The following is a 13,110-nucleotide window of genomic DNA, read 5'->3' on the forward strand; positions in this document are numbered from 1 at the left end:
AGTGTGCCCCTTAATACAGCACAACTGCTCTACCAAAAAGCAGCCAGACTGCTTCTTTGGGCAGATCCCCGATCCCATTCCTTCTGACTGGGTGAGATCTCCCAATGGGGGTTTCCAGACATCTCCTACAGGTGCGTGCAGGCTGGCAACAGGTCAGTACCCCCTGGGATAGAGCTTCCAGAGAAAGAAGATGGCTGTCATCTTTGCTGTTTCGTGGCCTTCGCTGGTGATACCTCCAGGTATGGGAGAATGAGGCAACTGGGGTCTGGAGCGGACCCCCAGCAAACCACAGCAGTCCTATGGTAGAGTGGGCTGACTGTTAAAAACAAACACAAAACAACAATGACAAAGACCCCACAAAAACCTCATTCACCATGTCAGCAACCTCAAAGATTGAAGGTAGATAAGCCCACAAAGATGAGAAAGAATCAATGCAAAAATGCTGAAAACTCAAAAGGCCAGAGTGCCTTTTCTTCTCCAAATGACCACAACACCTCTCCAGCAAGGGCAGAGAACTAGGCTGAGACTGAGATGGTTGAATTGATAGAAGTAGGCTTCAGAGGTGGGTAATAACGAATTTCACTGGGCTAAAGGAGCATGCTGTAACCCAAAGCAAAGAAGCTAGGAATCATGATAAAACAATACAAGAGTTGATAGCCAGAATAGCCAGTTTAGAGAGGAACATAGCCAACCCAATGGAGCCGAAAAACACAACACAAGACCTTCACAATGCAATCACAAGTACCAATAGAATAGACCAAGTGGAGGAAAGAATCTTAGAGCTTGAAGACTCTTTCTAAAATAAGACAGAGAAGAATAGAGAAAAAAGAATGAAAAGGAATGAACAAAACCTCCAGGAAACATAGCATTATGTAAAGAGACCAAACCTACAACTAACCGGGGTACTTGAGATGGGGAGAATGGAACCAAGTTGTAAAACATACTTCAGGATATCATATAGGAGAACTTCCCCAACCTAGCAAGACAAGCCAACATTCAAATTCAGGAAATGCAGAAAACCCCAGTGAGATACTCCATGAGCAGATCAACCCTAAGATACATAATCATCAGATTCTCCAGGGTCAAAAGGAAAGAAAAAATGTTCAGGGCAGCCATAGAGAAAGGCCAGGTCACCTACAAAGGGAAACTCGTCAGACTAACAGCAGACCTGTCAGCAGAAACCCTACAAGCCGGAAGAGATTGGGTGCCAATACTCAACATTATTGAAGAAAAGCATTTCCAATCCATAATTTCATATCTGGCCAAACTAAGCTTCATAAGTGAAGGAGAAATGAGATCCTTTTCAGACAAGCAAATGCTGAGGGAATTCGTCACCACCAGGCCTGCCTGGCAAGAGCTCTTGAAGGAAGCACTAAATATGGAAAGGGAAAAACCATTACCAGCCACTACAAAAACACACTGAAGTACACAGGCCAGTGACACTATGAAGCAACCACGTACACAAGTCTGCAAAATAACCAGCTAGCATCATGATAACAGGATCAAATTCATACATAACAACACTAACCTTAAATGTAAATGGGCTAGTGCCCCAATTAAAAGACACAGAATGGCAAGCGGGGTAAAGAACCAAAACCTACCAGTATGCTGTCTTCGATACCCATCTCTTGTTCAAAGACACATATATGCCCAAAATAAAGGGATAGAGGAAAATTTACCAAGCAAATAGAAAACAGAAAAAAGCAGAGGTTGCAATCCTAGTTTCTGACAAAACAGACTTTAAACCAACAAAGATCAAAAAAGACAAGGGCAGTACATAAAGGTAAAAGGTTCAATTCAACAAGACAAGCTAACGATACTAAATATATATGCACCCAATACAGGAGCACCCAAATTCATAAAAGTTCTCAGAGACCTACAAAGAGACTTAGACTATAATTGTCTCACACAACACTTTAACACCCCACTGACAATATTAGAAAGATCATTGAGAAAGAAAATTAACAAAGATATTCATAACCTGAACTCAGACCTGGATCAAGTGGACCTGATAGATATCTACAGAAATCTCCACCCAAATTCACGAGAATATACATCCTTATTGCCACATGGCACTTACTCTAAAATTGATCACACAGTCAGAAGTAAAACACTCCTTAGCAAATGCAAAAGAACTGAAATCATAACAGTCTCCCAGACCACAGCACAATTAAGTTAGAACTCAAGAAACTCACTCAAAACCACAAAACTACATGGAAATTGAACAACCTGCTCCTGAATGACTCTTGGGTAAATAATGAAATTAAGGCAGAAATCAAGAAGTTATTTGAAACTAATGAGAACAAAGGGACAACATACCAGAATTTCTGGGGTGTGGCTAAAGCAGTGTTAAGAGGGAAATTTATAGCATGAAATGCCCACATGAAAAAGCTAGAAAGATCTTGTTACCAACGTAACATCTCAACTAAAATAACTAGAGAACCAAGAGCAAACAAACTCCAAAGCTAGCAGAAGACAAGAAATAACCAAGATCAGAGCTGAACTGAAGGAGATAGAGACATGAAAAACCATTCAAAAAAATCAACAAATTCAGGAGGTGTTTTTTTTGAAAAAATTAATAAAATAGACTGCTAGCTAGTCTAATAAAGAAGAAAAGAGAGAAGAATCAAACACAATTAGAAATGATAAGGGGGATATCACCACTTACTCCACAGAAATATAGCCAACCATTAGAGAATACTATAAACATCTCTGTGCACATAAACTAGAAAATCTAGAAGAAATGGTTAAATCCCTGGACACATACACCATCCCAAGACTGAACCAGGAAGGAAGTGAATCCCTCAATATACCAATAACAAGTTCTGAAATTGAGGTAATAATAAATAGCCTACCCACCAAAAGAAGACCAGGACCAGACAGATTCACAGCTGAATTCTACCAGAGGTACAAAGAAGAGCTGGTACCATTTCTAATGGTACTATTCCAAAAAATTGAAAAACAGGAAGCCCTCCCTAACTCATTCTATGAGGCCACCATCATCCTGATACCAAAACCTGGGAGAGATGCAACAATAAAAGAAAACTTCAAGCTGGATTAAAGACTTAAATGTAAAACCTCAAACTACAAAAACCCTAGTAGAAAATCTAGGCAATACCATTCAGGACATAGGCGCGGGCAAAAATTTTATGAAGAAAATACCAAAAGCAATTGCAACAAAAGCAAAAATTGACAAATGGAGTCTAGTTAAACTAAAGAGCTTCTGCACAGCAAAAGAAACTATTATCAGAGTGAACAATCAACCTACAGAATGGGAGAAAATTTTTGCAATCTATCCATCTGACAAAGGTCTAATATCCAGTCTACAAGGAACATAAAGAAATTTATATGAAAAAACCTCATTAAAAAGTGTGCAAAGGACATGAACAGACACGTATCAAAAGAAGACATACATGAAGCCAACAATCCAAACATGAAAAAAAGCTCAACATCACTGACCATTAGAGAAATGCAAATCAAAACAACAATGAGATACCATGTCATGTCAGTCAGAATGGCTATTATTAAAAAGTAAAAAAATATCAGATGCTGGTGAGGTTGCAGAGAAAAATGAACACTTTTACACTGTTGGTGGGAATGTAAATTAGTTCAACCACTGTGGAAGACAGTGTGGTGATTCCTCATAGACCTCAAAGCAGAAATACCCTTTGACCCAGCAATCCTATTACTGGGTATATACCCAAAGGAATATAAATCATTCTGATATAAAGATACATGCACACATATGTTCACCGCAGCACTATTCACAATAGTAAAGACATGGAATCTACCTAAATGCCCATCAATGAGACTGGATAAAGAAATGTGGTACATGTACACCATGGAATACTATGCAGCCATAAAAAGTATCATGCCCTTTGCAGGGGCATGGATGGAATTGGATGGATGGAATTGGAAGCCATTATCCTTAGCAAACTAATGCAGGAATAGAAAACCAAACACTGCATGTTCTCACTTACAGGTGGGAGCCAAATGATGAGAATATATGGACATATGGGTACAACAACATACACTGGAGCCTGTCAGAGAGTGTGGTGGAAGGGAGAGCATAAGAAAGAATAGCTAATGGATACTGGGCTTAATACCTAGGTGATGGGATGATCTGTGCAGCAAACCACTATGGCACCCATTTACCCACGTAACAAACCTGCACATCCTGCACATGTACCCCAGAACTTACAATAAAAGTTGAAGAAAAAACGAACTTATATAAAATAAAATACGTAAATATATAATAAAATATAATTTTTTTCTTTATAAAAAAATTAAGAATTACTTCCTGTTCCAGCAATCCCACTTCTGGGTATATATTGAAAGGATTTGAAATCAGTATATTTAAGAGATACCTGCACTCCCATGTTCATTGCAGCAGTATTCACATTTGATCTTAGCCAAAAGGCCAAGAAGTAATATTGGGTAAAGAAAACGTGGCGTATATACACAATTGAATACTATGCAGCCTTTAAAAAGAAGGAAATTCTGGCTGGGCTCGGTGTCTCATGCCTGTAATCCCAGCACTTCGGGAGGCCGAGGCAGGTGGATCACCTGAGGTCAGGAATTCGAGACCAGCCTGACCAACATGGTGAAATCCCATCTCTACTAAAAAGATAAGAATTAGCCGGGCATGGCGGTACATGCCTGTGTGCAACAATATGTTTGAATCTGGAATAACCCAGGCACAGAAGGACAAAGACCACATTATCTCACTTATATGTGGCATCTAAAACAATCAAACTCATAGAAGCAGAGGGTAGAATGGTGATTACCAGAGGCTGAGGAGGTGGGGGATGAGAAGATGTCGGTCAAAGAGTACAAAGTTTCAGTGAGACAACAGGAATAATTCTTTGAGATATATTGCATAGCATGGTGACTATAGTTAATAATAATGTATATTTCAAAGTTACTGAGTAAATTTCAAATGTTCTCATCACAAAACGTGATGGATATGTTAATTAGATTAATATGTTAATCAATTTGATCATTTCACATTTGATACATATAACATCACTTTGTAGCCCCTTAAATATATAAAATAATAAAAAATAAATAAAATATTAATTTAGCAGGGGAAAAATCAGTAATTATAGCCACTTGCCACATGAGGTCATTATACACTTGATTCTTTATTGTGCTCTGGCTATAATCTAAGCATCATTATTTTGATGGTGAGTGGTTGGAAAAAAATAGTAGCTGATGAGAGGTTTCTTGCATTACCAGACTAACAGTATTATTGATTAATAAATATTTCACTGAGTAAGATTTTATGTGTACAGATTCAGGGGGAAAAGTATAATGAGCTGTTGGATTAAATACAGGCAATGAAAACTACAGAACTTTTAGAAATACTTTACTATAAGAAAATCTGCTATACAACTCCCAGCTGCTTCTTTTGGTATTAGATTGAAGAATATCAATTGTTGGGTATTTAAGGGATAGTAATAGGTTAGGTAATTATGCTTAACAGGTTTCCAGGAAATTTAATGATTTAATTTTCACTCAGACCAAATATTAATGGCTGTCTTCCAAGACCGTTTACCATTTACTTAGTAATAATGTACACACAGAAGCTTATAGCTATTTTTACTATTCTATGGAACTACCAGGAACTTGGACAGATGATATAGAAAGTGACTCAGTAACAGAAGTAGGTGAAACCTATTGTTCTGAGATTTTTTGTTTTTTTTTTTTAGACACCATCTTGTTCTGTTGCCCAAACTAGAGTGCAGTGGTGCAATCATGGCTCACTGCAGCCTCAACCCTCAGGCTCAATCAATCCTCCCGCCTCAGCCTCTTGAGTAACTGGGACTACAAGTGCGTGCCACCACACCCGCTATTTTTTTTTTTTTTTTCTGTAGAGATAGGGTTTCACTATGTTGCCCAGGCTGGACTTGAACTCCTGGGCTCATATAATCTGCTGGCTTTGGCCTCCCAAAGTGCTGGAATTACATGTGTGAGCCACTGTGCCAGACCTATATTCTGAAACCTTTTAATGTTCTTTGGTGTCACTTCAAAATGTTGGTAGTAATGCTGCCTCTTTGGTAATATTGAATATATTTGTGAGTGTGCATGTGCGCACACTATTTTTTGTTGTTTTTACTGTTATCCTCTGTTTATTAAGATTTAGCCAAAGGTAAAGCACCTCTTAAAGTTGCAATTTTGTCACTGCAGTTACTGTCAGTGACAGCGGAATCGCTTTGTGTTGAAAGAGTAAATATGGAAATTGGCTAATGTTGTAAAACAATTTACACTCTGCTTGGCTCACCAACACTATTTTGATATGTTATACAATACTAGCTATCAAAGCGAGTATTGGCTTGGGAACCGAATTGTCAATAGGGCGTGTTCTTTTGCTGTTGGTTGACATGAACTCATTGCTAGATTGGTATATTGACTTAGTCCATTTTGTGCTGCTTAACCAGAATACCACAGAAGTAGGTAATTTATAAAGAACAGAGATTTAAAAAAAAAAAAAAAAAAAAAAAAAAAAAAGAACAGAGATTTATTTCCTCCCTGTTTTGGAAGCTGGGAAGGCCAATATAAAGGCATTTGCAGGTTTGGTGTCAAGGACTTCCAAGATGGTGCCTTGAACTCCATGTCCTCTAGAAGGGAGGAACACTTCCTCACCTGGCAGAAGAGTGGAAGAGAGCGAACCCACTCCCTCCAGCCCCTTTTAGTAAGGCTCTAACCCATGAAGCTCCGCCCTTATTACGTAAACACTTCCTGGTGGGCCCACCTCCCAACACTGTTGCATCGGGGATTAAGTTTCAACATGAGTTTTGGAAGGAACAAAAACATTTAAAAAACCATAGCATAAATGAAATAAACTTGTAGAGTATGGCAAATAACTTTAAACAAAACGACCTTAAACTGCCAATGGAATAATGTACTCTTTAGAATAGTTACTTTCAGACATTGTATGTTTATTCCAAAGACTACCATTATTCAAAACACTCTTGGATCTGAGTTTGGAGTCTGGGTCATATATTCTAAAAATGTGGTCCAGGTTTTTCGTGTGTGTTTGACTTGATATGGTTTTTTAAATGGCCATAAATCATTTAGTGACAAGTATAGTGAATAAGATGGGTAGTCAAACTTGAAAAAAGCAGGTTATTAAAAAAAGCAATAAGGCAGTCAGACCTACTTTCTTATTCATTTATAAAGTATATCTGAAGGAAATTCATGGTGTTTTACTAAATCAAATGTTTTTGAGTAACAGCAGACTCTAAACTAAGTACTTATACAGTATAAATAACTTCTTTGTATGGTTACTTTGAAGGCACTACTAAGCATAGAAGATTCCAGTATAGTTTAAAAAATTATGTCCTATTATGTTTACATGTGGTATATAGCAACCGTCATTGTTGTTAGAATTTATCTTCAATATTTTTAACTTCTTGGAGGCAGTAATAATTAAGAACACAGATTCCTAAGCCAGAATGCTGGCTATAAATCCTGGCCCTGCTCCTTACTGTCTAACCTTGGGCAAGTCATTATAACCTTGGGCAAGTAATGTATTCCAATTTTTTTTATCTATAAGAGAGTCATAAATAATAGTACGTACCTATAAAATTGTGCCATTTCGATGCATAGAACAGTGCTCGATAAATGTTAGCCATTACTATTAGTATCATTATTTCACTCAATGTCTTTGTTGATGAAAATATCTAGATAATTGGTAAGTTGGTGCATTTACTAAAAAGAATGAATAAGCTAGAACTATTGTAAGATATCCACTGTATTTTTTAAGTGGAAGTAGTTATAATATGACCCCATTTCTTTCTTTTTAAAAAGTATGTAGGGCATATGTGCAGAGAGAGATTCACCAAACTGTTTATTGTGGTTACCTCTGGGGAGTGGGATTGGAATGGTGGTTGAGATTCTTGGGAGAATGTCTTTGATATAAATATTAAACATTAGGCAATTCATTTAATGTTAAATTTATTTATTCAGCAAATATTCATTGAGCTCCTACTGCATATCAGGGACTGGTGAAGAAATAGCTAAGTTGCTAGGAATTACTCTTTCCCTTGAGTAAGTTTGAAACTACATAGAGGTGATTAGATTGCTATCCAGATTCTTAGCATTCTACTTTAGTTTTATTTTCTGTACTTTTATTTTTTGAATGGTGCGCAATATAAATATTTTTAGTATCTCCATTAATGTTTAAGAAAAGTATAATTTTTCCTTTGTGAATATAAATGGTCTGGTAATTTTAAAATATAAACCTGGGTTTATTGTTTTCAGATTATAAAAATAATAAATATTTGTTATGGAAAACTCTCAGGAGAATTTGATGCTTGATACTCTTAACACCAAGAGACCTTTCTCTTGGGATATAGATGGGATTAATAGGATATGGTTATTATCTATTGCTTTTAAGCAAGGTACGTAAAGATCTTTGCACCCGTTTCTAGAATTTGGGTTGTGACAAAGAGAACTTTGTATTAGTATTACTATAAATTAAATAGATAACTATTAATACCTATAAATTATCTTGAAAGTCTGTTTAGAAATTGCTCTTGCTCTTTCTGTTCTTGTAAAAGTTAGAAGCCTATTACTCTTCTTTTATTTGGGTAAAAGAATATGGTTAGTGTCATGAGTCCAATATTTCTGCTCTGGAGAAGTGATTAGAGAGGCAGAATACTGTATACCTCACCTTTACCCAAACAGTTACTCAGATGTTCCTGCAAGGGCATGGTTGCAGGCTGCCAGCAAAACCCCATCAGCACCTCAGACTCTTTGGACAGTTAAAGAATGCCATCTTCGGTGGAGCAGTGCAGGTAACACCTGGGTAATACCTGGGTAATACTTTATTTAATATGGACTAAAAGGAACGTAAATGAATCCTTTGACTCATCTCCATCTCTTGATATCCCGCAATTTCTATTTTACTGTAAACAAACTAATCAAGGCAAGGGGAGGCATTCCCAATTTCATGGGGGCTAGAGCAATATTTAATGTAGAAAATTAAGCAGTCTGGAAAATTATAAATAAAAAGGTATAGATTAATGAAAAGTATAGTTTACTGGAAATACTGAATTTCATATATCCTCATGTGTGTGCATATATGCATATGCATAGACCTATTTTCTACATTTGTGTGTATTTGTCATCTTTAGAGATATTTTGTCTACATTCAGAAACTGGAATCCTACATTTGGTATTGGAAATGTAATAATACATGATTTCTTATACTAATATTTGATTATCAGCAATATTTATTAAAGCCTTTTTCAATGTTATATGAGAGGTACCTGTACCTAACTTAATGGACATAAAGCTAAACATTTTATAAATTAGAATTTGGGTATATTAATGTTTTCCATTGATTTATAATTTGAGGTGATTTTTTTTTACTTCCACTTGCTCTCTGGTTGGCAACGACAATAAATGTAAACATGTTTTTTTCTTTATAAAAATACAATATGCCAGTTTGAAGCTGCAGTGAGCTATGATTATGTCATATCACTGCGCTCCAGCCTGGGTGACAGAGTGACATTTTCTCAAAAACACAAAACAAAACAATATGCTCATTACAACAATTTGGAGATTGCAGAAATGTTCAAATAAGAAAATAGCCCTGTGGATCCCATCATGCAGAGATAACAGTATCCTAGCTGACTATTGTATTCCAGCTTTATGTACTTCCATCTAATTTTTCTTTTTTATCAAGTTGAGATTATGCTGTAGATTCAATTTTGTGCCCTGCTTTTTTCCCTTAAAGTATATTGTGAAAATTTTCTTATGTCTGTTATTTTTTAATGCAATTATGCCCATCATTTCTTGATTCCATAATGTTTGAAAAGTACAAATGAAGTTTCAGCTATTGGCTGGGCATGGTGGCTCGCACCTGTAATCCCAGCACTTTGGGAGGCTGAGGCAGGTGAATCGCTTGAGGTCAGGAGTTCGAGACCAGCATGGCCAAAATGGTGAAAGCCCTTCTCTACTAAAAATACAGAAAAAATTAGCTGGGCGTGGTGGTGGGCGCCTGTAGTCCCAGCTTTTTACAGTTACAAAAGACCTCTAATCTAAGAAAATTTGTTATAACATTTTCTCCAGAAATTCTATTTGCTCATGCTTGTGTGTGTTAGATGAAGCACTATCTTACAAGCTGTTGTAAGGAGCCAATAATATAAAATCTGTGAAAGGGCTTTGTGAACTATAAAACACACAAATGTTAATATTTATTATTCAAGGAGCTCCAGGAAAGAAAAATAAAAGGCGAAAGCAACTTTCGATTACTTCAAGTTGTGGTCAGTTTTCTTTTTAGAACAAATGGAAATTGGATATGAGAATCTTTCTGTAAGAAACGCAAAAATAACTCCTTTGACTTGCACATCTTCCTGATGAAAAGGCACACATTTTAAAACTAATCATTTCTTTAGTTATTAGGGCAAGAGGGAATAGAATTCTTTTTGTACAGTTTTAATTTTCAACAAGGCATGTTTATGGTACCTATCCCTTAGAGGGAAGAAAAAGAGCAAGGGAAAAATGGTATATCTATCCACCACCACCTGCTATTTTTAGATTGGCTAGGAAGTCCTATTTGGCTGCCTTTGCCCATCTCATTTGGCAACTCTTGAGCCTGCATCATTCAGAAGATATAAGAAGCTTAGAAGGTAAAAAGTGGATTTCTTTGAGTTTTCAGACGACATTGCTGAAAAACTTATCACCACAGACAATTTGAAGGACATTGACTGTAAGTAAAACAATAAATATTTTCATTTAGTGTGATGGGCATATGCCACACAAAAGACATGATGTGTTTTCACCTTTCTGCCTTAATAAGGGGTGAGGAAGCGATGAACCTTCTGTCCCGATTTGATTTTCATCCATTGTTAAAAGAAATACTAATCTAGAAAAAGGTGCAAATACAGTGCACACACACAAGTATATATATGCTCATATATTTTTATAGTATTTTAGAATACTTGGAAAAGAAAGAGAAACAGTATGAATGCCAAGAGAAGAACACACAGAAGCAATCCTGGAAATGACAGATTTTAAGATTAATGCACTAAGTTAGATGAATTTTAATGGTAAAGAAGTAGAAAGTTAATAGAGAAATTGAATTTTCCATTTACTTGGATAAAAGGACTTAGTATCATACCCATGGATCATTTTAAATGAGCATACATGTGGGCATTTTACAAATAATACAATTTAACCAATTTTATTGGTAGTTCTATAAAGTGTTCTGAAATATTTCTGTTGTTGGGTACAGTAATTTGCCAAAATCTCCATTAAAAGTCAGGTTATATGTGTTACGTAGTTTTTCTTTTGCCTCTATTATTTTATTACCCTTCTAGCTTCCTTCACTAACTTTTCTTAGCTATTATTAAATTATCATTCTCTCATAACTAAAAAATTTTATTAAATGAGTCAATAAATGTCAAATTCTCAATAAGAAAAAAGAAAATATTTTCTATTATAATTACAATAGTTGTTTGTACCTGGTATTTTTAATACGTGTAAAAATTGTACTAAAATTATATTAGAAAATTTATTTAAAGCCAGCCCTATTTCAAGCCATATAATTATTTTACATAACTGTATATTTAAGATGAAATTTATTTTTTCATACCTGTTCCAAAGTTGGTATTTTTCTTGTCCAAAAGAGTTTGAGAGACACTTGCATTGTAAGCTTTGTCTTGTGTGTAGTGGTAATGTAAAACAATTTTGCTACTAGGAAAAGGTATGGTTATAGTGCTCTATTTAATTTTGTGATTGTGAAATCAGTGATATATTATATAAAGGAGTATCCACCCCAAATGATTTACATTTAAAAATAATTTTTTTACGGGTCTAACCTGCTTGTAAAGAAAGGTCAGGGAGCATTTGTAAAGTGCTTTATTGTTTATAAAGGACCTTTACAGGCTTTATTATTTAATCCTAACAATAACACTGTGAGGTGTGAATAGTACTATTCCCTTTTACAGGTGAGAAAACTGAGGCTCACAGAGGTCACAGTCTGTGTATGATAAAGCCACGATTTCAGAGACTGAGTCACTGGAAAGGATTCTGTAGAAACGATGCCTACACGGGATGGCATCTTGTAAAAGATTGATTATTACACATTGTATGTCTGTATCAAAATATCTCAGGTACCCCATAAATACATACACCTACTATGTACCCAAAACATTAAAAATTAAAAATTAAAAAAAATAGATTCTACAGGGCTCTTTCAAATCCACATTTCTGTGATTTCTGTAATTTTAGAGAGGCAGTATGTATGGTACAGTGGGAAGCCAGACCTGGATTTACTGTATCCTGGCCTTGAGCAAGTAATTCAGCTTTTCTGAACCTCAGTTCTTCATCAGGGACAATTTTTAGTAACTTGCAGTTTTATTGAAAAGATGAAATGAGATAACGTAGAAAAGTGCAATGCTCTTCACTGCTTAGTGGTAGAGCTATTGTTAATATGTATAATTCCAAATACAGCAATCCTTTTACTATTCCACAGTTGCTGCAGAGCCCATTAGAGTCATGCCTTTGAAGGGGAATATAATAATACTAATCAATAACTGGTTTTGGTGAATTAGGAAAACGAATAGGGAATTTGTTGAAGATGTTAAAAGTAGAGGAGAGAATTGGATAAAATTGAACCTGTAGTGATAATTTGAAATGAAAACCAAAATACAAATTAAAAGCAATGCAGATGGAAGGAAGGCCATCGCAGGAGTAAGAAATATGTCAGGACCTAGCTAAGTGGAAGGAAAGAGTGAGAACCACTTGGCTAAATCCTGGGCACACAATTTCAGGACTGGTCATATATTAGGGCAGCCTCCAGCAATCTCTGTGGTTCATGGACGTGGAAAATTTCAGCAGTGGAGTGGAATGGCTTTAGTGTCTGATAGACCTAGGTTAAAATTTGTGCTGTGCCACTTGCTAGCTATCTAATCTTAGACGAGTTATTTAACATCCTTCTGTCTCTTCTATAAAATGAGGGTGATAATTCTACCTCATGGAGTTGCTTTGAAGATTCAATAAGGCATCTATGTAAGGTGTTAACTTGTTTTTCTGTTTGTTGCCTCTTCTTCTGCCAACAAAAATATAAGATTTGTATGAGTAGGGTCTTTATCTCTG

General features: G+C 36.0%; 1 protein-coding gene across 1 annotated transcript in view; it reads left to right on the forward strand.

The window, feature by feature from the left end:
* Positions 1-10,619: 10,619 nt before the first annotated feature.
* SLC4A4 (solute carrier family 4 member 4) overlaps positions 10,620-13,110 on the forward strand; it is a 509,200-nt gene continuing 506,709 nt past the window's right edge. Inside the window, exon 1 of the mRNA XM_030818970.1 lies at positions 10,620-10,720. The gene's annotated coding sequence lies outside the window, so the exon portion shown is untranslated. The remainder of the gene's footprint in view (positions 10,721-13,110) is intronic.

The sequence above is a fragment of the Nomascus leucogenys genome, chromosome 9 (genome assembly GCF_006542625.1).
Source record: "Nomascus leucogenys isolate Asia chromosome 9, Asia_NLE_v1, whole genome shotgun sequence".
Lineage (NCBI taxonomy): Eukaryota > Metazoa > Chordata > Mammalia > Primates > Hylobatidae > Nomascus > Nomascus leucogenys.